Genomic DNA, 25,028 nt, shown 5'->3' on the forward strand with positions numbered 1-25,028 from the left:
CCAATGTGGACAACAACGATCCCAACAAACACAGGACCATGTGAACTATCAGCTGCACTGGGCCACCCCATCTCCCAGATCCTGAGTGTCTTCCAAAGCTGTCTTAGGAAATGTAAGAGTATACCCACATAATCACAACAAACATTGAATTTCATACTTCCATTTAAACCTACAGAAAATTTGTGACAGAATTGAAGAGTGGTAAAAGTAGACCCCCTAAGTAATGTGTATGTAATAAAAAGCATCTTACAAAATCCTCTGAAGTGAAAAAGCCTTTAAAGAACAATTGCCTTTATTAAATGTTGAGACGGTATGAAGAACAATTCGCATACTGCCCTTTATCTAAAATTCTTGATGAGGACTGAGTGGAGGATCATTTCTTGCCAAGTAATTCACGTGTAACCAGGTGAGATCCACCTGTGCCCTGATATGTGGTGCCAGACGTGGGCTGCCATTCCCTGCATTGGGTTAATACTCAAATGCAGTTCAGAAGTTAAAGGACTTGAGTTGTTTCTTTCTAGTACAGACAGAACCAGCACTTTCAGCGTGGCACAGTTCGACTCTCAGCCACGGAGGAAGTGCTGTAACAGAGTAATACTGGAGACATCCAAAAGATTTAGACAGTTTTATTACTAAAAAAAAAGAAAAAACAAAACCAAAAAAAACCCAACCCAAACCCAACCAACCAACCAAACCAACTCAAAGCAAAGATTCAAAAAAATCCAGATTTCTAGAGGAATTAAAGGCAGCTGGACCCGACACGAGGACAGAACTGGTAGTACAGCAATGCTCCCTCTCCCTGCCTCGGAGCTGCCTTTCCACTTGGCTCCCAACCAGTGTCCTCGTTAATTGGATGCTGAGTGATGGATCTGGCCACCTGGCACTCTGTCTGGCTCCGAGCTGATCAGCAACTCGCTTGGCAGGCTGAGTGGGGAACTGGCCACCTGGCTAATACGAGGGCTACAGAATCTCTGACGAGCTGATTGCCAACCTGCTAAGGCATTTTTTTATTGTGGATACTGACAGTAACTACTCTCCTTTGCTCTATTCATCTTTCTTACCACAACTTGTATGCTCACAAAGAAACACCCAATTCATGACCCCGTCCTCTCTTTACTTCCCTCTGTCTGCTACAGAGGATAAAGACAGACTCCTGCCTTAATTGCTAAATGAGAATAAAACGAGCTTCTTGCCTTCTCCTCCAATTTCTTTAAATTATTCCAAGCCCCCTACCCCCACTCCATCCGGTCTTGCTTCTCACCATCATTCTCAACACTCCAGATTAAAATCGCTATTAGCTGATGAGTTTCACAACAATTTTTGAATGGTGTAGTTTGTTGTGTATTTTTTAATTAGTAAAAATACTGATAAAAATTAAGAGTAACATCAAAACAAAGAACTGTACAAGAATAATGTGAAATCAGACTTATGCCTGCAGGCTAGGTTCTCCACTTGCCTTGCACCCTGTTTTATTATTAGTACTTGTAAAACCTTAGTGAGAAAGGCCACAATTTTGATTTGATTTTTTAACATTCATTTTGCATATATTTAAATTACTCCACAAGGAGCAAGGCAATGGAAAATGAAGAATGAAGTGCACAAAAATACATCAGTAAAGAATTCTGGAGTGTTGTCAGCATCACACAGTGAAACATCCCAAGTTATGCCGTGAAAATTAATTTTATTACTTCAAGATCTTAAAGAAGTATTACAAGTACTGACAAGGATGATGGAAATTGTGGGGCAAGGGATTTATTACAAAACCCCAGCATTTGGCATTATCTTAGTAAAGTACGTAGCCCTCTTTCTGTCACTCAACTGTCACTGCTAATATTGACCCAAACTGACGCCGAGTGCTGCCAAGCCCCTGCAACTTGGCAAAGCCAGTGAGCAGTTCCTTAGCACCTTCCCAGCACCCCACTGCTCCTCCTTGGTGCTCTCAGCAAACCCAGCAGCCGCTCCTTGGTTCTGATACCCACCACAGTGACCGATCAGTAGCCTCTAAGCAACTACATTTTCATTCCATGTACAAGGTTGTTTTTCTTTACCTGGTCTGGCAGTCCAAGAATAGCTCTGTGCACCCTAATACATACAGTATTGTACGTAATGACAGATAATGCTATCAAGGTCTTTTCCTAGAATATAGGGATTAACTCACCTCATTAAAATGTACACATTCTGCAGAGTATAATGCAGCACTACTTCAGGACAACTATTTAAGCCAGCCAAAAGATATTATGTTCTGTGAGAACTAGGATGATCCCTACCTGTTCTCTTACTTCCCTGTTCTGAGATTTTTATAATCGTTTTAGATTAGTACACAGATATCATAGCACTGAGCACTTTTAAAAACCAAAAATAGACTACATTAGCTTAAATTTCTAGGTAGTAAAGAAACTCGAGAGGAGAGAAACATAATTAACTTGGAGCATGGAAAGATTCCCTTGCGGGAAAAGCACCCTGAACTAAAAAGGTGGTTTGTACAAAGTACCTAACAGCGAAGGCACAGAATCTGGCAAGTTATACACCGTGAAGGCTCATGTCTTAGGTTGAAGGTGGAAAGGCTTTTGTTTTGTTTTCCCTTGAGCATTTGTTCTTAGACATTTAACACTTATCTGATTTTGTTTTTTAATATTAAAATGTAATCAGTGTAGTTTTCAGTGCTTGGTCTTCTTCTGTGAAGAAAATAAAAATAAAAGCCGTGTTGCTGGAATTGCCTACAGGTATTTCTCTACATTCGAATAATGCCTCTGGAAGCTGTGCTGCCATCTTAAAATAAAAGGTGAAAGTATCCTGAGCATCAGTGGATGGAGAAGGGAGGAGATGGAGAAAGCAGAAGTCTGAACCAGAAAATCAGGTCCTCCAAAACCAAACCACTTTTCCAAAATGATTCAGTTTTTTCCCCTCATAATCTGCTTTTTCTTTTCAAGACACTAAAGTAACTCTAAGCAGTTTCTGGGCTGCTTAACTTCTTTCTGCTTCTGCAACAGCCCCTGTGACAAATGGCAATTGCATATATATTTGCTTCCGAACCAAGCTCTCACACTGGTATTTACCAGCGTGTAAATGCCTGTTCCCACAGATGTGTAGGTGGCTACAGAAAGGTGAATTTTACAGAACTGACTGTTGATCTATTACAGCTGAAAATTTTAAAGTCCAGACTCCCGTAGCAGTTATTATTGTCTTACCATAATTTAATTTCTTTTTAACATCCTTACCTAACTAAATTATTCTGCTGTAATACATCAATCAGTGGCCATTTTTTCTTTTTTTTTTTTTTTTAAAATTATGGTTACATTGCCAACTTCAAACAAAACAAAAGATACTTATTTCAGCTGTGTTATGTACTATCAGCCTGATGAATTCTAAGTCCTAAGAAGTAAGAGTCCTAGGAAATACTGCTATGGGAAGATTTGCAAACCCAGACTTATTTCTGCAGCTCTCGCTCTCTGCTGACTGGTCAGTGTCTCTGCCTGCTTTACATCCTTCCAAACAAATCCTTAAAAGAGGCAAAGTGTTTGTTTTTGAAAAATTCCACAGTAGCTCTGTAAACACAACATTTTGGAAGAGTACTACAGGTTAGACCTTATACATAGTTCATATCAATACATCTCCTGCTTTATCAGTATGTCAGAAGTCTTAGGAGATACTTTGTGTTGTCTTGTGCCATAAGACAACAAAACTGTTCTAATCTCGAATATCCTTCACAGACCCCACTTAATAAAGAAAAAGCTGCCATAGGAGATAAAGAAGAGAATACAGATAACACAATGAAACCTGAAAACAGGGACAGAGAAAACTCTCCAGGCCAAATGGAAATCTACTGGGATTCTGTAAATGAACCAAAGAGGAGTTTATTCCCAGTTTTTTAAGAATTGGTAAATCAGTCTCAATTAGAAATTTTCCTCAATTCCAAATAAGAACTGTCATTATTTATTAACACAATTTCTAACCAAGGATGCCACTATGCATTAAAATGGTAACAAACTGAATCTCTCAACTGTACTTTTTATAATTCCAGTCTCACATCTTGTTCCTAGTTAAAGTTGTATATCTTTACGGGATAAGCCAGAAGGAGTACTGCTGTAAAATAAAGGGTAAACACTCTGAAAGTCATGTCCTGTCATTTGCTAAGACCACTCTGTCCCATGTTTCTTTCAGTCATTTGAATTGTGAAACTATTCAATAAGACATTCTATTACCTAACCATAATCTTATTTTAGTGCAGCTCGAACTGAAAGCAAAGCAAGTTTTGCCTGCAAAATGTTATGTCACGGCTGAATGATAATTTTTTACCTTCAGGTAAAGTTCTACTCCTTTTTTTCATAGAGAGCTCTTAAAACCATAGAACTCAGTCTTTATCAATCTTTTAGGTAACCCACATTAATTTAACGAAATTTGCTTAGAGTTTCCTATTTGGAATGAATACAGAAAATACAGTAGAGAGCCAGGGACAATTCATCCTTTCCAAAGCGTTTTTAAGTGCACTTTCTAACCTGGCCAGAAAATGTCACATCCTGAAATGTGTCTTTTCTAATCATATATATATAAACATAATAAGGTCACTGAGGGCACTAAACTATGCTTAGAACAAATAATAGAACTATACCAAAGGTCTGAGGAAGCATTTCAGCCAGTAGAGTGTGAAAGCACATTCACTTTCTGCTATAAACATTACAGATCAGTGAGATGATTAATTCTATCACTGTCACCTAAAGCTTTACCACTGGTCTTGAAAGAGATTTTATAAAAAAGCTTCATAAATATGAATAAATAATGCCTGTATTTTAAATGTTTTAAGAAGCATCCAAAAGATGTTAAATGATTGCCCAAAAGGAGTTATTGAGAGAACAAAGCACAGGACAACATCACAGTGTATCAGTGTTAAGAATTTGTAACTTTTCCAAAAATGGACAGACGTTCCTTCTTCTACCATTTTCCTCGCTATTCAGAATTATAGTTTCAGATAGAAGGGATTAACTAAAGAAATATATGTATTCATGTACTACAGAATGAACCATTTTACTGCCTCTGTCACTTGCTGAAGGTCCCCCTGGGCAGCAGCATAGCATCCCAGAGTACCAGCAAGAACTCTACCCCCGCCCCCCCTTCTTTCTCTGTATTTCCTGTCTGACAAAAGTTGTAAATCTCAGATTCTTTCTTCCACTTACAATTTTCAGTACAATTACTATAAAATGCCTACTGCGACAAGCGATGTCTCTAAGTGGTCCTTCCTCACAATCCATTTTAGATTACATAGGATTAATTATAGCTGTTCTCCAGGGGAAAAGAGTGGTAAAAAGGCAAGCTAAGGTTACTGTTTCCTCATGTGATATGCTATGAGGAACAGCCACTGATGTATTTCATTCCCAGCTAGCATAACGCTGAATCACAGCACAACTAACGAGCATAATTGCATTCAGAAAGTTTCATTTTAAGAATGTGTCAAACATATAATTTGATTAGGGCGTGTGAGTATCTGTGCACGGGGTGTTCATGGTGCATTCTTATGGATGTGAATCATAAGGCACTGTGAGCCACCTACCTCCTGGGCGCAGGGAAGCTGCAAGATTCCTTCCTGTCAAAAAGAAACCTGGACCAGCTTTTTAAAAGTTGACACCAGTCTCAGCACACATCGATTTCAACTCCTAAGCCTTGCGGTTGGACCAATAACATTTCTGATGTTACTGAGAAACAATAATTACAAATTTTCTGATCTAAAAGAGAATTTGAATTTTATGGTAATAATAAATATTCTAAAATTTCAAAAATGAAGCATCAGTATGGCATTTACAATTCTGAATAACTCTATTTTTTGTAAAATGTTGCTGATTTTAATGGGGGAATAGATTGTCAGTTTATTAAAGTTTGAAGCAGGTTTATTAGTTAAATAGATTGTACATTAGGAAAAGAGCATTAATTTTCCCTGTAAAAGGTAAGTGTTTCTGCTCAGGATGGTATTTTTGTTTGGAAGACATGTAAGATTATAAATCATCTTTTGAGTAGGTACTGAGCAGGGTCCCTGCATACCTCAGTCTGTATGTTATAAACCTCCTCTGTCAGCTTGTTAATAACTTCAGCTGCAAAGTCCATCATCCTTCCGGAGAGGCAGCACCTCGGTCCTGGAGCCAGCTCAGCTCAGCTCAGCTCACTGCTGCTCCTGATGGAACAAGGAGATGTCCTGTCAACAGAAATGCCACAATCACAGTCAGGAACTGCTGATAAACTTCCTTTACAACAGACACAAGTTACACTTTCTATAAAGCTTTTTCCATTTCCCACATCTAGAATGGAAACGACATTGTGAATAACATCTTTCTCTAACTGTCGTAGATCAACTAAATAAAGACACTTATTTAGACTCTGCAGCATCCCTGTGGCAGAGGCCCTATTCCCCTATTGTTCTACAATATCTTGAGCAACACGTTTCTGTCGTAAAAGCAGAACTTTAAAGATCTTTTGGTGATTCTGCAAAAACAAACTAACATGGATGGCTGGAAACAATTTAGAGGATTTGCTTCTTAATTTAGAATTAAATTCCAATTTTCTATGTTATATATAAACGATGAAATCATAAAAGCATGAAAAATAACATGAGAACATCTTCTAATATTAGGTTGAGTGCAATGAGACTACCCTTCTCTGTGTGGTGCTTATATAAAATACAAACAATGTCATTTAGCATTACCGGCAGTGCTTTATTATTTCAAGTAAAAAGGAATATAGTGAAAGGAATTTAGAAGGGGGGTGGGTAGTGTCAGCAGTAACAACATCCATGATTACACATTACTATAATTAGCAATGGAATTTAAAGAATTTAAAAACCAACACATTTGCTTTGTTTCTAACTATGCTTTTGACTCAGCAGCAATTATATTGATATTTGGCAGAAAAGTTTATCTCAGTCTTTTTTAAAATATAAACCCATTAGAAGGACAAATGCTGTGACCAAAGGTAAACACTTCAATATAAAAAGGGCCTTAAAAAAACCTCCAGAAGGCAGTTTAATCCAAATCTGGGATAACTATGGATTAAGAATACATTGATGTTAGTTTGGGCTCCCCTCCTTTAACACTACCTCATGCTAATACGCTTTGGACTATTTTCCCCAACCCTTACACTGACCAACTCTTGGGTTACAGTTGTTTTTTGATACACTAATTTGTGAAGCTACTTCTAACAATCTGTACATTTAGTTTCATTCTGCAGTGCAGCTTCTAGAGGTTATAGGTGCGAATGAGAAAGTGACGCTGAGGTACAACAAAGGCTTGCACTTAGAGTATGTTGAAATTTGCTTAATTGCAGTTGCAATATGCTTAGGAACATATCTGTGAGATTGATGGATGATTTATCTCATCTAAAATATCTGCATGGGCATTTGCAGCACCTTTCTATGTAAATCAGGTCTTTACACACACAAATTACTTTAGTTAGCTGCAGGAGTCTGCAATGAGCTAATCTGCATGTGCAGCTGTAGCACACCTCTACATTAGCATGGAAACTCTCTGCAGCTTTTGCATGCAGAAGTGCATGCCCAGTTAGACTGAGATGGGGGGGTTGGACTAGATGATCTCCAGAGGTCCCTTCCAACCCTGTATCATTCTGTGACTCTCTGAAAGGCGGGTCTTTTATGATCCCTGCATTGCTTTACTATGCTCTTAATTGCAAGGTACATGTTACAGGCATTTACTTTAACTCATAAGAACATTTTGAAGATATAAGGAATAATTTGTTGAAAATATTAAATAAAAGTTTTTAAAATAAGTATATTCATCCTTTGAATAAGTGTAATTCTCATATAAATTTTAAAAATTTGGGAACAGAAAACATCATCTTGTACGGCAATAAATACCTGCAATTAATACTTTTGTGTTAAAAACTTTGTTAGGTTATTATACGCAATACTTGTTTTCACACAATCACAAAAAAGGATACTTTGAATATCTCCCTGTATGGAAACAGAGGTTGAATGCGAGGCACAGCAAACACTGATTATACCCTCGCTAAAACGCAAACTAGCCAGCAGATAAATTGTGACTTGACAAGTGAGCCAGGCTTAGAGCTGTCAGATAAAGCTGCACTTCAAAGGTGAACAATAAAGTTTATATAAGGTCCTCTGTCAGAGTACAGCCAGTAAAACCACAACTGATAAACTGATGAAATGCTATTTGTACCTGGACTTTCATCCTTTGGCTCTAGCAAAAGCGGCTGCTGGACTAACAGGAGCTTAAAGAATTTCTATGAAAATAATATCCACAGAAATATAGACTATTGAATCAAGGTACAGAATGACAACATCGTCACTGTTAGTGGCACAAACCATTTATAATCTATGCATGGTGACCAGTTCATTGAGAAGCAAAATGGAACAAATATAGGCATGTGAATTTCTAGAAGTTAAAATGCAAGACTTGCTGAAAACTTCATTGCTTCGCTTTCTTTATGATACATTTGAAAAGGGGGTCACTTCAGTTAGAAATTCTACTGTGGAGGGTGAAGACTTTGCACAAGGCCAAGGTTCGCGATACTGAAACACATTAGAGACCAGCTTGGTTTATCTTCTCTTCTTTTTAATGCTATTAAGAAGGTCAGGTAGAGAGGGATACAGCTACAGAATACCCTCTTCCTTATGTTGGCAATATAGAGGAAAGGCCACAGGAGTACTGGAAGCAGGATTTCTAAAATCCAAATAGACATTAAAAAGGAATGTGAATGCTTTCGTGCTATGCTTTGCATTGGGAACACAACATTTTCCCATGCATAGGTGTTTTATCTCTGTTTTGGTTGAAAAAAAATAACTTTCAATACCTTTAAGTCAAACCCCAAGTGATGTTACAGTTCAAAAATATACAATTGCGGAAACTTTTGCATGTACTTCCATCTATAAAACAATAAAGTGGAGACAATTTTGCAGCTTTAGAGGCAAGTCTTGCCTGAGCCACAGAGAAGTCACTACTTACTAGTGAACAAAAAGATGAGAGAATTCTCACTTCTTGTGATTTATTGCAACGACAGGGTTAATGACACAGGTAGACATGCCCATTGACTCATTAAATTGAATGGCAAGGCACAGCTAGAAGTTAATTTTCCTTTGCTATGCGCTTAGCACCTAGCTATGACACTATTTGTGTCACCAGAATTTACTCCTGACCTAAAACCGAGTCGATCATTCAGTTCAAATCTGTGGAGGCATTTTTGTGCAACTTTTTATCTCCCAAAGCTCTGTAGTTGTAACAGCTCATGCCTTTTGTAGGTCAGGCACCGAGATGGACTTGCAACATGTAAATTAGTTGATTACAGTGGTAGGTTGCTAGGGATGTTCTGCTGCACAAATATGTACACACACAGAATATTAATGACAGCTTTCATTCATAGGCAACGTATGAATGATCAAACACACTGAAGCAGTACAGATGGGGGAAAAAGGGCTGAGCCATGAGCCATTGAGCCATCAGGCTGCAAGGCCTGCCGTCAGCAGTTCAGAGTCCACGGGACATGAGGAGGCGAGTTACACGCACAGCAATATAACCGAGCACATGTCGATGGGTGATCAACCCGAGCGTGGAAAGGGCTCCTATCCCTCACCTGACAGTAGGAGAGGAAGCCTCTAAGCTCCCTCATGGCCTCTCCATTTGTAATCAGCACATTAAAAAACAAAAGAGCCAATGACTGTATGCCTTTTAGGAGATAAGAAAATTTACTTAGCACATTTAAAAATTAAAAGTATGTTAATTGCCAGAGAACAATTTAAGAGGCTAAAACTGACCAATGGCTAATACCCCCCTAGGACTCAGAATGCAGGGAATAATAATCTTCAGTTGGACACATTATTTTTCTATATACTCGAGTGGCACAAAGGACCGGGCAGATTTGCAATTTTGATCTACTGTGTTTCTCACGCTGACAAGTGTATGAAATACCACTGACACGTGCCTGATGTGGGAACTGGGAATGTTATCTCTGCCACGGAAGGAAAGTGCGATTGCCAGAGGTCAGCATGGAAATTTAGAAATACTGGGTGGAAAAAACACCACAGTATGGCCAGATCCAATCCTCTTTTTTGGAATGTAACTGGGCACTGTCTTGAGATGTTGGTACAGGATGCTGACACACACTGCTCCGTTTCGATTGGTTTTTATTAACAAAAGGATCAGGTCCAGCATTGTCTCCTCACTAGAATTTTGGCCTCCTCGCTTATCCAATTTTGTTTATCTCATCGTTAATTGTATTAATCAGTATATTGAATCTGAATACTTTTAGTCCATTTTGAATTTCACCTGCATATTTGGGAATGTCTGTGATATCATCACCTCTGGGTATAAACTATAAGAAATTTCCAAGGCTTAAATGGATCTAAATCTTGTAATCTCATCCATTAAAAAAAATAAGTTAAATGCAGGTTCATGCTCAAAACTTGTTCTGGATGCATTAGCAGTTTTGCACTGTGCATTGGGTTTAAATTGCTCTCTCTTGCCTACTGCTACATAAAATAAAAACATAAACAAAAGAGAAAGGGACTGACCACAAGCCACAGCACAACAGTGAAGCTGCCCGAAAGCACTGCCAAGGGCCCTCAGCACATAAACAGAGAATCATTACATAAATTTTAGATATTACTAATCTCAGTTGCTACTTGCAACAGGAACAGATAAAACTATACAGCTTTTGATTATGGAACTTTCAGTGTCCCTTGAAGTTTCTTCAAGTTTTTGCTATAGGGATAATGTTACATGTGGAATTACTTATTACCTCAAATCAGCATTTCAGAACACTTTATGGCCCACGTTGAATGTTGTATTATGCTGTTACACCTGCCAACATTCGAGGTGACTTTGGTCACCGGTCTTTGATAATGACACATGTAACTGTTTCCTGTAACAGCAGGGCTCTTTCTGGTTTGCATCTGGATTTACTGCGATTAAGCAGTGACACTGGTTGGGGCTACTGCCAGCTCATCTCCCTCATTTACCAAACGGAGTATTTTGCAAAGCACACGGGTAAGGACTGCTGTCACTGACACTCCAACAAACCAGTGAGGACTGTAAGGATTGCAAAATCAAGATCTGAGAGGAGAATCTGGCTTCTGACATACATAGTTGCTTGACCACATTTGTCAAATGGCAACTGAAGGAGGCAGCAGCCCATTTCCCCAGGACTCTACACTTCTCCAACAGCCACCTCTTGTGAGCTTGCGGAGTCAACCTTCAGTGGCCCGTGCCTCAGTTTACCTTTAGGAACACTGACATATTAAACCAATGACACTTTGAGATTTAACCCAGTGGGGTTTGTAGGAAATTATGATAACATTCTATTCCAAGTGTAAAGCACGATTTTTTTCATACTGATACTGTGGACGTGCACTAGGAAGAAGTACGTGGACACACCAAGTCCCTGTATCTCCAGTCACACAGAGGTTAACGGTCACAAATTATATGCGTGCTTCTTTCAAATCTGGTAACTCTAGGTCTGCGGGACAAGGTTACTCACTAAAAATAGTGCTGTCTCAGGAGCTGATTCCACACAAGCCAGAACACGCCACAGCAGCCTATCTGTGTGCTGAGGCCAGACGCAACAGCCCAGAGAGGAGCAGCATAGCTCCACTGTCAGACCTTTCTTGGCCGTGACACCAGCAGGGTCAGAACAAAGCCAGCACCAGCCCCCTCACAGGCACCACGGCAGTGCCCAGTCTCGCCCCTCTCCCCAGTGCCTGGCAGAGATATTGTGCGTTTCACGTCTCAGGAGAGCTGGCGATGCAGACAGGCCAACAGCCGTCCTCCCAACTACACCACAGATAAATTTGTGCGTTTACTCTGCCTTTTCTTTTCGTAGCCCCTCCAGTAGTATTAGTCTCTTCGCTGCTATTTGCGTCTATTTTCTGCCATTCACAGACTTCATTAACACAGCTTTACCACTAATTAAAACGCTGCTGAAGAAAACAACGGCAGCGGTGGGGGTGTGTGACAGGGCAGCAGGTTGCTACAGCACCCGCAACGTGTAGAGCGCAGGGACCTGGGAAGGGACGCTGACAGGGCGCTGCTCCGGTGCCAACGGAGGGCCGGGCGGTCAGAGCCGGTGGGTGCCGGTTCACCGGGGCCTGGCGGGCGTCGGGCCGCACCCGCAGGCCGCGGCGGGGCGCGCGGGGCAGGCCGGGAGGCGGGCGGCGCGGGGCAGGCCGGGATCGGTGCGCTGCGCCTCAGCCGCCCAAGATGGCGGCCGGCGGCTGTCCCCGCCCCCGACGCGCGCATGCGCAGAGGCGCGGCGGGCCGCGCCGCTCCCTCCCTCCCTCCCGGCGGCCGGGGCGCCACTGACAGACCGCGGAGCCGAGCGGTGCGAGCGGCCAGCGCCTCCGGGACCCCCCGGGCCCCCTCCTCCGCGCCCCGCCCCGCCGCACCGGTGAATGGGAGAGGCGGGCGGCGCCGGCCCCACGGAGCAGAGCGAAGCGGCGGCTCGGGTAAGGCCGGGGCCGCGCCTCCCCTCCCCGCCTGCCTCCCCCCCTTCCCCCCCCCCCCCCGGCCGCCGTTTCTCCCCCACCGCCCTCCGCGGGAGGCCGGCCCGGGCTCGGCGGGGCCTGGCGGGCCGTGCGACCGGCGCGGCTCTGCTCGGCTCTCCTGGCTCTCTCCCCCCTCCTCTCCTCCCCGGCTCCCCGCCCTCCGCTCCCTCTCCTGCCCCCTCCCTCCTTCTCTCCAGCTCGCTCTCAAAATGGCGGCCGCGCCCGTTGGTGAGGAGGGAGCCGGGGAGGAGGCGGGGGAGGCAGGGCGGCGGGGCGGGCGGCAGGCAGGCGAGGCGGGGGACGGTCCCCAAGCCCCGGTGCGGCGGGGTGGGGTGGGGGCCGCCGGGCGCGGTGCCCTCCCGTCCCCGCGGGCCCTTCCCGGGCTCCGGCGCCGTCCCCGCCGCCGGTGACTTAGCAGGAAAAGAGGGCGCGGGGGAGGAGTGGGCCAGACAAGGGAGCGGGGGGGCAGAGGGGCCCGCGGGGGGCTCCCGGCCTTCGTGCCCCCCCTCGTCTTAGGCCGCCTCATTCCTTCTGGTGACTTAGCAAGATACCGGGGAGGGAGGCGGCGGGCCCGACGCAAACGATAATAAAAATATCGTCTGGGGTGAGGCGGGCGGTGTGTGCGGGCCGGGGGGGACACCCAGCATCCCTTCCCCGGGCTCCTGCTGGGGGGCAGCCCCCGTCCCCTCCCCGGGCAGGGCAGGCGTCTCCCCCCACGGCCCGCACCTCCCTGTCCGGCCCAGCACGGACAACAAAACCAGAATTGGTTATCCGAGGTGTTATTTTAAGAATGTGTTTCGCATCCAGCGTGTTTTCCTGCGGCGATCCAGCGGGGAGAGCGCTGGGAGGAGGTGGCTCAGACCTTCAGAACCAGCTGCAGTGAAAACGGGGGAGGGAGGTCTGATCTCTCCTTCTTGGGGTCATATGGCTGCCTGCTCCTCTACAGGCGCACAGGCTTCCCTTGGAAACCTTGTAGTAGCGATCGAGTCGGCTAAAATCCTCTATTTATTGCTACTGTCGAGTTTTTGTTTCGGCAGGAGGTTATACGCAGGCAGGGCTTTTGATGGAAGTTGGGGGGTGGGAGTGGTGCCTCCCTTGAAAACTTTAGGGTTTATGCAGTTCTGTGGGTGTGAGGTTATTTTTTTTGTCGTTGTTTAAAGTGGATGCAATTAAACTTGACCTTTAATGCCAATAATAATGTGACACCTTCCCTTTCTTTGCCGTAGTATCACTGGTAAAATTTCCTCGCTGATAGTGCTGCAGCAGAGGGCTTGGTTGTTGCGGGTCAAGTCAATTCATAATGAATCACCTAACCAGGGATGGTGGAAGGTTAATCTAAGCTATATTAAAAATCTTTATTAAACACTCTTTTACTGTAAATAAATATTTGGGCTTATTGATGACTTAGCTGAATTATGTATTTATATGGAGATTCTTTTAAGTGTATAGTCCTATGACAGTTTTGTTTATAGTATTAGGAGATGGGGGTTAAAGAACCTGTATTCAGCGTTGATCGTTTTGTAAATGATTGTGCAGCATTCGGCTGGTTTTCGGAAGAGGGAGGGTCTGCTATCAAAATGTTATTTGCCCTTAGAGTCATTTCGTTAAATAGGAAAATTATGTGAGGGAACTAAACAAAGAAAATATTTTTAAACAGAAGGATTTATTGCAAATTTCTAGCTTATTCTCAGGGATGTCATTTTTGTGTATTTCTTTCAATATTACCATGTTTATGGATGCTGTGTGCAGCCATTGAGCAGAGAAGAGACTGGGTGGAGTAAGGAGGCAAAGCTGCGAAATGGCTAGATTACCCTTTCATAGCTTTTTTTTTTTTTTTTCCTTTGCTTGCGTTTTGCTGGGGTGGAGGAATACTAATTGCCGTAACAATGAAGTCTCTTCTTTAGGGAAGAATCTAATGGTGCAGGAACCTTCTGAAATGAAACAAATCTCACATTCTGTTTTGAGGCTTATTTTTCTGCAGGGTGGATCTTGATTTGTCTGACAGTGAGAAGTGACCAGTCACCACTGCAAAGCCAGATTTTTTTTGTCTGATAACCATTTCAATTTATCGACTTAGATATTCACTTGTTGAATTTATTTTATTGACACTGTAGATAAGAACTATAATTTTTGTGCAAGCATTTTATACACAAGATTCACCGAAATATAGCGAACCCCCTGTATTGTTGCTTAGTGCTATTATTTGTTCATACAACTTCTTGATTAGACTGCGTTATGGGTGGACACACAAGAAAAGACAATTCCTGCTTTCTCTAGTGCCCACAGTAGAGTAACTCCTATCAGTATATAGACTTAATTGCATTACCCTTCTTCACGTGCTGAGTTCATATAAATTAACATCTCAAGATTTTGGAAGCCCTTGTGAACAATATGGCTCTGTAAGAGCACTACTGTGCTGCTCGGGTACTGCTGCATCGTGGGGGGAGTGCTGATGCTTACACTTAAAGTTGGGTAGGAAAGGTGTTAGAACAAAGGATTTGGGGAATACAATAGGGATCACACGAAGCACTTAGGAGGGGCTGCTGATAGAAGTGCTCTCCTGTTCTGGACCTGGCTCATGGTGTTCCCACCTGAATTCGGTGTTGATCAGAGCGAGTCCAACACTGAACACGAAGTATTCCAAAGCAGGCCAAGGTTTTGCTTTTTGTTGGGTCTGTCTCATTTCTGAAATCCAGTTTTGATGGTAGATGACCACAGATGAGACTGCGTTTGGTTTTAATTTGCCCAAAATTAAATTAAATGGCAGTGGCTTTTTTATAAGATGTAGTTCTTTAATGAACACTTAGAGTAGATGTTACGGGATTCAGTGGATGTGTTCGCTAAATGCCTGTGTCTAAAAATGAGTCCAGGCTAGCAGTAGTGAAGAATCCAATAAAACACTTGCCTCCTTATAATTTTGGTTGATTTTTGTCCTTGAAATGATGGCAATTACTTTCTGTACAGGAGTAACTTGGTAACTTCTGTTGTACAAAAGAAAAAGGCATTAAAGCTTACCTTTACAACTGTTTGCAAGGTTTGTCTTGTGTGTATCGCTGATTCCTCTGCTCCACCCAGCCTCCAGTGCTCAGTTTCTAGTCTTTGTCTGCTCTCAACTTTTTCATCCAACTTGCTGTCGGTGGGCCTCTATGGAATTAACATCTGTTGACTGCCTTGCCCAATGCTCCAACCTTGTCTGTCTTCAGGAACTCTATAACCAACTCCCATCAGTGCTAATTATAATGTGTTTGTGCCCTCTTGTAAAACATTTGGGGCAAACAATAGCTGGAAAATCCCTGCCTCTCTATAGCTCAGAAATATACTGTGTATGTTTGTGACAAAGTTTATTTACAACCCTCTGTAGCTGCTTCTGGTTTTCATGAAATAGACTGGTTGGAATTACTGTAGTACGAAGAGATTTTGAACAGCCTTGTTTTGGTCAGCTTTGCCCTATTTCTGTGAACTTCAGCGCCCTTTGCTAAGCTAAAGGCAAAGACTGTGGGAGAGCTGCTGAAATGTCCGTGAAGTGAACACTGAAATACTTGTCAGCCTGAAAATAGGAACTGCTTGGGCCTTAATTCAGGAAACTAAGAGGACAATAAAAATCAGTGATTAGTATTAATAAATAATAATTTCAGATTTTGTACAGGGTGTGAGGGAGTTTCCAGCCTATAACATGTAATTTGTGATCGCAGTTGAAGATGTTTCCCAAGTATCAGAGCCATGTGTGTTAATCAAAATGGATCTGAGTTTCTTCTGTGAGGCTTAGCGTAAAGAAGTAGTAAGTTATGTGCTGTCTATGCGTGCACATCTGTTAATGAAGTTACGACTGGTCTCCTCTTTCTCTAAGAGGTTAAGTATCATTGTCTACTGAAAATATATTCAGTTGGTTAAGCCTTGCCTGGGTTGAATGGCTTTCTCGGGAACTGCTCTATTACCTGACACAAGGGGAAATGGGGCTCCTCATGTGGCTTTTGGGTGCTGTGAGCACAGGTGTTGATTAATGGGTGATGTTGCTTTGGCTTTTGATCTGCCTGACAGAGGAGGTTACACCTCAATTTAAGCTTTTAAAAATAGGCATTTACACTAAGACATAATCCTGACCTGTTTAAAACTAGTCTTCAAGTACATGAAGTTATTTCTTCAGAATTCTTACTCTAAACGCTGTCCAAGTTAATGCACATGTGGTCGTCTTCTGCATGGCAGGCTGGTGCCCTTGCTGGAAGTGCAGGGCTGTGATTTGAGCTGGGGCTGGGTTGTGTCAGCTTCATTGTGGTGCTCTTAGCTCAGGTTGAGTTAAATGTCTGGTTTTCTTTTATTACAGTTATTTCAGAATAATGCTTTTCCTCCATGTCTTGAGATCTGCTGCTGAGTGTTACATGTTAGAAACATTTGAAAGAACCATGATCTTTATCTGATGAATAATTTAGTTCTAGTTTTAACCTGGTGAACTTGGTAGGTACTGCAGGTTAGCCCCAACAAATGTGTATATCTAACTTATATCTTATCTTAGTTGTTTAAAGAAGGGCCTTTTCTTCTTAATACTCATTGAGGCAGGGCTTGAATGAGGTGATGCTTGTCTCATTCCGCATGTTTAAAAGCTCATTCTTTCATCTTTTTTTTTTTTTTTTTAAAATCTCGTGCGCTCTCTTTAGGGCATTAGACCGCTGTGACTTAGGCGATCTTGCTTTTAGTTCACTGTCATGGAAGCCATTTCTCATATCACTCCATGCTGGTGTGTACTGTTAAGGAAATTTCAAAGAAAAACGTTACTTAGAAAATAAGTGTATGCTGTGATCCATTTCATCAGTGCTATAAACATACAATCCACTTCAAAGCAAATCATGTGTGCACAGCATTGTCATACTAAGCAGTAGCAAGTGCACTGATGCATGCGTAACTACATTAAAAAAATCAACATTATGAATTCAAAGTACTTGTTAATACATTTGGAAGTACTTTAGCCATTTCCTCCTTATTGGTACTGCTTCTGAGAGAGCCCAGCAGTTTGACTTGGCTGCTTATGGACTTCTTGATAAGCATTGTGATTAAATAAATGTAATAAATACATCGTCAGCATTCTGTTGATTCTGGAAGACTTACCTGGTATTTTTAACCAGTAACTATTTGCTGCAGCCTCAAAAAGGTATTTCCAGTTACGGGACAATCCATTGTGGTTGAGGTTTATAGGTGGTGCTGCAGCAAATGCCTCTCCTGTAATTTTCTGAGATCTGTTGTTAAGTAGGTCCCTGTTGAGTGAGTTCGTAGATGGGCTTTTCTGAAGCACCTCTTGTCCTCAGCGCCTGCTGGTGACTCAGCTGCCGATACCGCCGTGGAGGTAGGGCTGACGGGAGAACATTGTATGGCGTGGTGCCGTATTGCTTACATCGGAGATAGCACAGTGGCCTTCGGGATTGAGATTATTTGTACCTTCCTCTTGTGTCAATGGTAATTGTTCCTATTGTGCTCCACAGATCTTAAGTTCTTCTGGTTTAATGAGACAAGTCTCTTGCCCCCCTGCAGATTGCCTCTGCTTTGTTTTTCTGCATGGAGGTAGCTTAATGCTAGAGCAAAGGTGTTAGGTTTATCCTTCTTTAAGACTGGGGGAAAATCGGTTAGAAACCTCTAGCTTGTTTCTGCAGATAAACAACTGTTTCTTCTGTAAAGAAACAATGTTGGCAGTTTGCCTTGTCCTTGATTTACCTGTTTTTTGGGGTGAAGAAAAAGGTCGGATAAACAATTTGGTTTATTTAAGTGCTAGTGTCTTCACAGTCTATTAAGAGGATGATGTCATTAATGTGAGTGTGTATATGTATTTTGAAACAGATGGTGGCTATTAAATCAGGAATGGTAGAAGTTACTGGTTCTCAGCTGGATTTGTGGGCAGTGAGCGCCAACTAGATTGGGGGAGGCTTAACAGGAGCTCCCACCCTAGTATTGATCCACAGCAGGCAGTGAGGTTGGGGTTAAAGTTCTAATCATGCATGCCATTTTTGTAATAAAATCTTGTGAAGAGCTAACACTATTTCAACAAACTTGGAATTCATCTTTTTCTTGGCTTTGTCACACTAATAATGCTGGGATGAGTACTAACGATGGATAATTTCCAGTACCACAGCATATCACAATCACAAATACATACACGAAGCATACACCGAGATGGGTGTGAATGTCGTGGTCTGCTGCCTAGTGCCTGGTCTTTCTTGGCCCTGTTTTGTGCTGTCTGACATCGCTTCTGCATGGGAAGGTGTTTCCATTTCAGCAGTACAAGTAGTAATTCTGTGTTTGTCTGTGTTCTGGAGAGCAGTTTCTCTGCAGCAGAAGTTCCCGTGCGCGAGTGGATGGAGTTTGGGGGCTCTGAGAGGGTGCTGAGGAAGGCAGGGGTTTTGCAGGGACTGGTTCCCACAACTCCAGATGTGCTGCAGAGGCAGTGGTGCAGTAGGTGAGGGTGGGCCATAGGAAAGATAAAGAGACACCTTCTATGAGAACCCTGATTTTGTTACATTTCGTATCTGTGTCAAGAACGATTAAACTCCGTTAACTCTGTTCCCTGTAACAGGATAAGATGTATGCATGACAATTACAATGTTTGGGATTTTTGGTGTTGAGGTTTTTTTTTTTCCCCCTTTACTTGTCAAGTGAAGCCATTTTTGGTCAACAAGCTTTGGAAATTGCTAAAGTATTAACAGTGTTCTCATGATTTTGAAAAGTGGTAGTTCTGGCTGAATTTTTCTTTGGATTTCTTGGTGGTTTTAACCTTCTGTTTCTAAAGTTTTAACATACACATTCCTTCAAGTTTCCTTCCAACTGTTTTTCATATATAAACTTAATTCACAATCATTTCTGTGAACATCCCATTTCCAATATAACAGGAAGTTTAATAATTGAAATATTTAAATTTGGGTATCCTTCTGTCATCTGCTTGATGGTTGCAAGTCTACTACTTAATTCTTCGAACCAGAAAAGGATAAGGGGAAGAACCGAGAAGACCAAAGTTCAAATCCAGTGCGTGATTGGTGACCAAACGTAAGAAACCGTTCCGAGTACATGAACTCTTCTCTTAGTGGCTAAGGGAAAGTAGCTTAAATATAGGGCTCTAGAATTGCTGTCACAAATTGTGTATGTATCATTTGACCTAGGAAAAATTATTTTGAAAAATCTCTTTTGCTGAAGTCGTCCAGATAAACCATGGTGTGCATTGTGTGTTTCTCTGAACAAGTTTAATGTAGCAGCTTGGAATTCTTCAGCCCAGTGTAACGCTTACATCCTTCTCTTTCGGTCACGTTCTACGCCTCACTCCCCAGTTTCACTAACGTGTGCTTGACTAGAACGTCATTCAGGTTTCCAGTGAAGTTCAGTGAAAACCTAGTGGGGGTTGATAGGAATTTAAAACTAATTTTGTGAAATAACTCCTTGCTATCATATCAGCATCACAGCATACCGAACAACAGAATAAAGACTTTTATGTCCAAAACCTTTTCACGCATTTTAAAGGTTTCCTTTCTACTGCAGCCTGCTTTTTTTCCAGGTAGTTCATTTATTGGTAGTCAAGTTTCCCTGCGTTTTCTCACAGAACTGAACAGACAGGCTGGAAATAGGGTGTTTTCACTTGTTTTCTACCAAAGTCTACATGTGGACCACAGACTTGGGCTCTGACCTGGAAGATGCTTAAAAGCAATAAAATGGTGTGTAGTGACCATGTGCTTGAGATGCTCTCCTCAGAGTTAGCTGTATCACGCTTCTACCAGAGTCACAAAGCTGAAGTGATAGAGGGTGGATAAATGTCAAGACTGAATTAATTTAAGGACTTCTTTTCCCCAAAAAATATTTTCCTAGTGGATTTGGGCCAAATGTATCAAAAAGTCACATAGCGTTGGTGCCTGGGAAGGTAACAGTACCAAGAATGTCTTTTGTTATTTTACAGTCCTAAAGGTAGGTAGTGACTGCCAGTGATCTGTTAAGTACTGGTTATAACTTGAAATAATACAGAAAAGTAGATGGACATCTAAGTTTATTTTTAAATGCACATCTCTAATTAGGATAGAAATGCATTTATTTGGGGAACATGCAGTGCAGAGTAGTTAACTTGCTCCTGTTTTATAGCATCTTGATGACATCTCTTAGCTTTGTTTTTTAGATGTAATTGCAACCTGCATTCCAAGTCTTTGGAACATAGGCATTATCTCTGATCTGCTATAGATTGCTTTCCTGTTCCCCGTGGGTTTATCGTTGAATTATTTTCAGAAGTAAACTACAGTGTCAGGTTTTTAGCAAAGTCAATTCAATTAACCTGTAAAAGTAGGTGAAATGGATAAAAAAAAAGGCATAGGGCTTCTCAATTTTTTGTATTAAAGGTTTATGAAAGCAAATATATTTTAAAGTGAACTGAAATGGAAAGTATTTTTGGTAACTTATTGCAAAATGTGAACAAACTGCACAAAATTCTACATTATGTGTAATCCTATATTGATACACTTGGCAAAGCATTTGTGTTTTAAGACCTACAGGCATTTTAAGACTTCACTTAATTGCAGAATAACAGGCTTACTAAACATATGAATTCAAAATAAGGCTCAGAGTTGTAATTCAGATCAGATTTGCTTTTTGTTTTGTTTTTCCAGAATAAGATAGTTGTTGGAGCTCACTTTTTCGTAATCCTTCATCTGGCTGTACTGACGAAGGCTGAAAAGTGGGAAAAAGATTAGCCCAGCACATAAATGAGTAGCTTTCTTGTATTCTTCAACTCATCTCTGCTGGCTTAGGAGGTGATGAATTCTGCTATTTTTCTAGGCTGAGGTGTGTTTGTCACACTGTAAGAGCTGCGTGGCTGTTCTCCGGTGATTATACCCTGTGTGTGCTTTTCTGCTCTAACTGGGGGTGACATGAAGGGGAAAAAAAGGAACTGGATGTTTTGTTTTCTTGGTTTCTGTTTTTCTTTCCTATCAAGAGATGGAGACAGATGTCTAAGAAACCTTTTCAGGTCATAGTAGTTATGCCCAAGAAATATGGATAATACTTCACTTCTAATGAGATTTGTATTTAAATGGCAGCTTCTATGAAATCTGTTTGTACAATACCTTTGTGGCAAGAGTTGTCCTGTTCTGTGGCTTGAATTTGATAAAGCAGCTTTTTGCTTGCTGGGTTTAAAACAAAATCAGACCATTAAAAATTAGTCTTAGATTAAAAGGAAGTGTGCTTATGTACTTGCTAGAATTTAGCGCTGTAATGTAGAGGTATAAGAGAACAATTAATCCAATCTAGTTCTCCCATAAAGGACTGTAGCTCTAATTGCCTGCAAATACTCACAAATAGCCACTTTGTTAATATGTTATGAAACAAAATACACTGTTGAAAAACTTTGTAAGGCTAATGTGCCAGCCATGTAGCAAGGGACAATGCAACAAGCATTTCTTCTTTATTAGCACATAAACCTACTGTCTCAACTTTAAAGAATTGTGGAATTTAATTCTGATTATATGAATTCAGTTAGTCTTTTGGTGGCTCGGGTCTCTTCTACCAGTTCATAAGTGACTTACTTTTCACTGGGGTTGAAAAATCGCCTGAAGAGAGGCAGGTAACTGAACTGGGATCTCAGATACTTTAACAAACTCAGAAGAAAACATAAGGAATTTTCTTCCAGGTAAAACATCTTTTAAGAACAGTAGAACGTGTTAAGAGAAACCCATTGAAAGTTGGTAGCGTGTAGCTAGACACTCAAGACTATTTTGAGTTTTACACAGGTTGTTGGAACTTTAAATGATTGCAAATTAAGATTTAAATTTGAAGCTAAATGTGAGCAATCTAAAACTCTCTCATTGATTTCATTGCCTGACCCCGTTTGTGTGTCCCTTGTGTCCGTAATGGCTTATGCCTTTTTAATCCCCAGGTACTCAGTATTGGGCGAGCCTAACCTGACAGGTTGGGAACGTGGTCTCAGACCTGGTCTCCTTCAAAGAAACATTCTTGTAGAATATTCCTAAATACATGATTTTGACATAATTATACTTAGAAATCAAATGGTCTTGTAGTTGAGTTCACCTAGGGTATTAGGATTCTGCAAAACCCCCCCCCCCCCAAATTGCCTGTTGTTAAAGCCCAGCAGTGCACAACTCTGATAAGCTCCGAGTCGAGAGGTGTTGGTCTGTTCTGTATCTGCTAATGCATTTGCTTTGCGATTTGTGCCATCTATCTCTTCTAATTTCAGATATAATGAGCTACAGTTACGTGGTTAGTGTATGTAGCCTGTGTTTTTGTAGGGAAGATTGTTTATGGAGCCTAAGCAACGGTTATTAAAACTGCAGAAATTGAATTAATTTATTTTGAAGTTCCTGGAGGAGCTCTGACTGGATATTCCAAGACCTGTGGGAACAGACTGGCCAGCAGTGGCTGGAAGTGGCCAGGCAGCAGCAGGGTGACTCTGAGGTGGTGCTGGTCTATTTAACTGCTGCTGCTGCCAGTGTTGTGAACCAAGGAATGATGTTGAAACTGATTTTCTTGGTTAAACTCATTAAAAAAAAAAAGTTAAGAGAGAAAGCATAAAATACAGGAAGGACAAATGTGCCTGTGGGAATTACGGGAGATAGAAAAAGTGCTTAAGAACGTATTGAACTGATACTGTTTTTGTAGTAACTAGTAAGCAAATGTTTCTGTGGGCTTGAGGACTTAAATTACCAGAGTAAGAACGATTTTGAGCCTGGAATTCCAGTGGGTGAGACTGGCTTTCATCACAGTGCTGGTGGGGATTTTCTTGATGAGGGGAGCCCTGGCTTAAGTAATCGGAGTAACTTAGGCCGTGAAAGAAGCCTGTAAAATTGAACTTGTGAAACTTGTGAAGGCTTATAATGTAATATATCTCTCTGCATTACTCTTTGCAGCTTTATTGAGGTGACTTGAAAAACCTGGTTAGATAGAACCTGCAGATGTTTGCAAGGAGTAGTGGCTCATGATGAGCTTGGAATAACTCTCTGCTCTTTGTCCGTATGTCAGTCCGTGATGTTTGTGTAGACGTTCTTAAACCTCCTTGCCGTGGCAGCAGAGTGCTGCCCCTCCACAAGCAGTGACATGGAGGGGTTTGCAGCATAGCCTGGTCACTCCCAGGGGAAGGAGAGATCCCTTCCACCGGGAGACTGGGGCTTGCTCATGCTCCAGAATGAGTGATGAGTTTGACAAACATAATTTCCCATTTATGTATTTCAAGTTTACTGATGTATATGTTGTTTATAGTAAAATATGTAACTGTTTAACTTGCCAAACTGCAAATTAGGTGGATCATACCTCACTAGGGAGTGATTTTTACTGTAACTTCTTTTGAAGAGCAGAAATGGGTATTGTTAGTCAGTTGAGCCTTTCAGTGATTTCTTTGTGGTGTTGGTCCCAAAGCAGTATTTCTGACACACTTGATGGGATCAAAGGAAAGACAATGGAGAACCTTGAGCTGATCCTGCTGAGGAAGGTAAGGTTGCTTGCAATGGCAGAGTTTTATATCTCAGGAAACGTTTATGAAAACGCTTGGATTTGCAAGGGCTTCATAAGAACTTGGTATGAAACATGTTGGTGGCACCATTAGTGGAGAAGTTCCTAAGCTTGGTTGTTGCTGGCAGGCACCGACTGCGGTTCCTTCCCATGACGTGATTCCCGTAAGGCAGTTTATTGGACAAAAGCCCTCATTCTTTCTGGGATGCTAAATCCCTGACTGATCTGATGCCTTGCAGAGACCAATGTAGCATCTTACTGAAGATACGATTTATATCATGAGTTAATAACTAGTAGCTAATGGTTTCTTTGACCTCTGTATTTATAGCTTCAATTTTGTCAAAGTACAATATATGTGTTACTTTGAAAGAGTTGAATGTTAGGCTGCCACGTACATATAAAACCTTCCGATTAAAGCTGTAGCAATGAGTTATTACAATTGCTAAACAGAGTCATAACAATAGTAAAACAAAGGGCTTAGGTGAAACAGAAAAAATAACAAAACTTTCATCCTGCTCTAAAATATTTGGATGAGCTGTGGTGTCTAGGGGTATCTATGTGGTAATTAACAGCAGTAATCAACAGTCAAGGGTAAAGTCCAGAAACACTATTTAGTAGTTAAAACTAAGAAAGCAGCCTGGGTTTGATGTTAGAAACTTCTGTCTTCAAGTGTGTTTGAAAACTGTTTAGTCTCGTTGTAGGTTTGCAAAGTAGATGATCAGCTTGAACTAGATAAAAGTTGTTTGTGCACTGTAGGGATGGTCAGCAGGTCTCGCTTGGTAAGTTATTGCCAAGGTTTCCAGCAATCTAGGAAACACTTGGCCCACGCTGATAGAGATCGGTGTGAGGACCTGCTGTTTGATGTCAGGAAGAAGCAACTGTCTCTTGAGTTGTTGGGGTTCTTAATCACCGTCAGGAAGAGGGTGGTTCCTATACAGTATCAGATCTGGGCTGTCCACTGCCAGTGTGAGGTGACTCAGCCAGTGCCTTTACACTAACCACTTGGAAAAAGGTATGTGTTTAGTCACAGTCAGGGTGGGCCCATTTTTAAATGCTTGTCAGGCAAAAT

At 41.6% G+C, this 25,028-nt stretch overlaps 1 protein-coding gene across 2 annotated transcripts in view; it reads left to right on the top strand.

Moving 5' to 3' along the window:
- Positions 1 to 12,250: 12,250 nt before the first annotated feature.
- Positions 12,251 to 25,028, top strand: part of PAFAH1B1 (platelet activating factor acetylhydrolase 1b regulatory subunit 1) — a 35,492-nt gene continuing 22,714 nt past the window's right edge. The window contains exon 1 of one of the 2 annotated variants that reach the window (XM_074160946.1): positions 12,251 to 12,451. The gene's annotated coding sequence lies outside the window, so the exon portion shown is untranslated. Of the gene's footprint in view, positions 12,452 to 12,679; positions 12,719 to 25,028 lie in introns of those variants that run through there. The other variant, XM_074160947.1, reaches the window with a different exon arrangement.

Source organism: Numenius arquata, chromosome 18 (genome assembly GCF_964106895.1).
Source record: "Numenius arquata chromosome 18, bNumArq3.hap1.1, whole genome shotgun sequence".
NCBI classification, from domain to species: Eukaryota; Metazoa; Chordata; class Aves; order Charadriiformes; family Scolopacidae; genus Numenius; species Numenius arquata.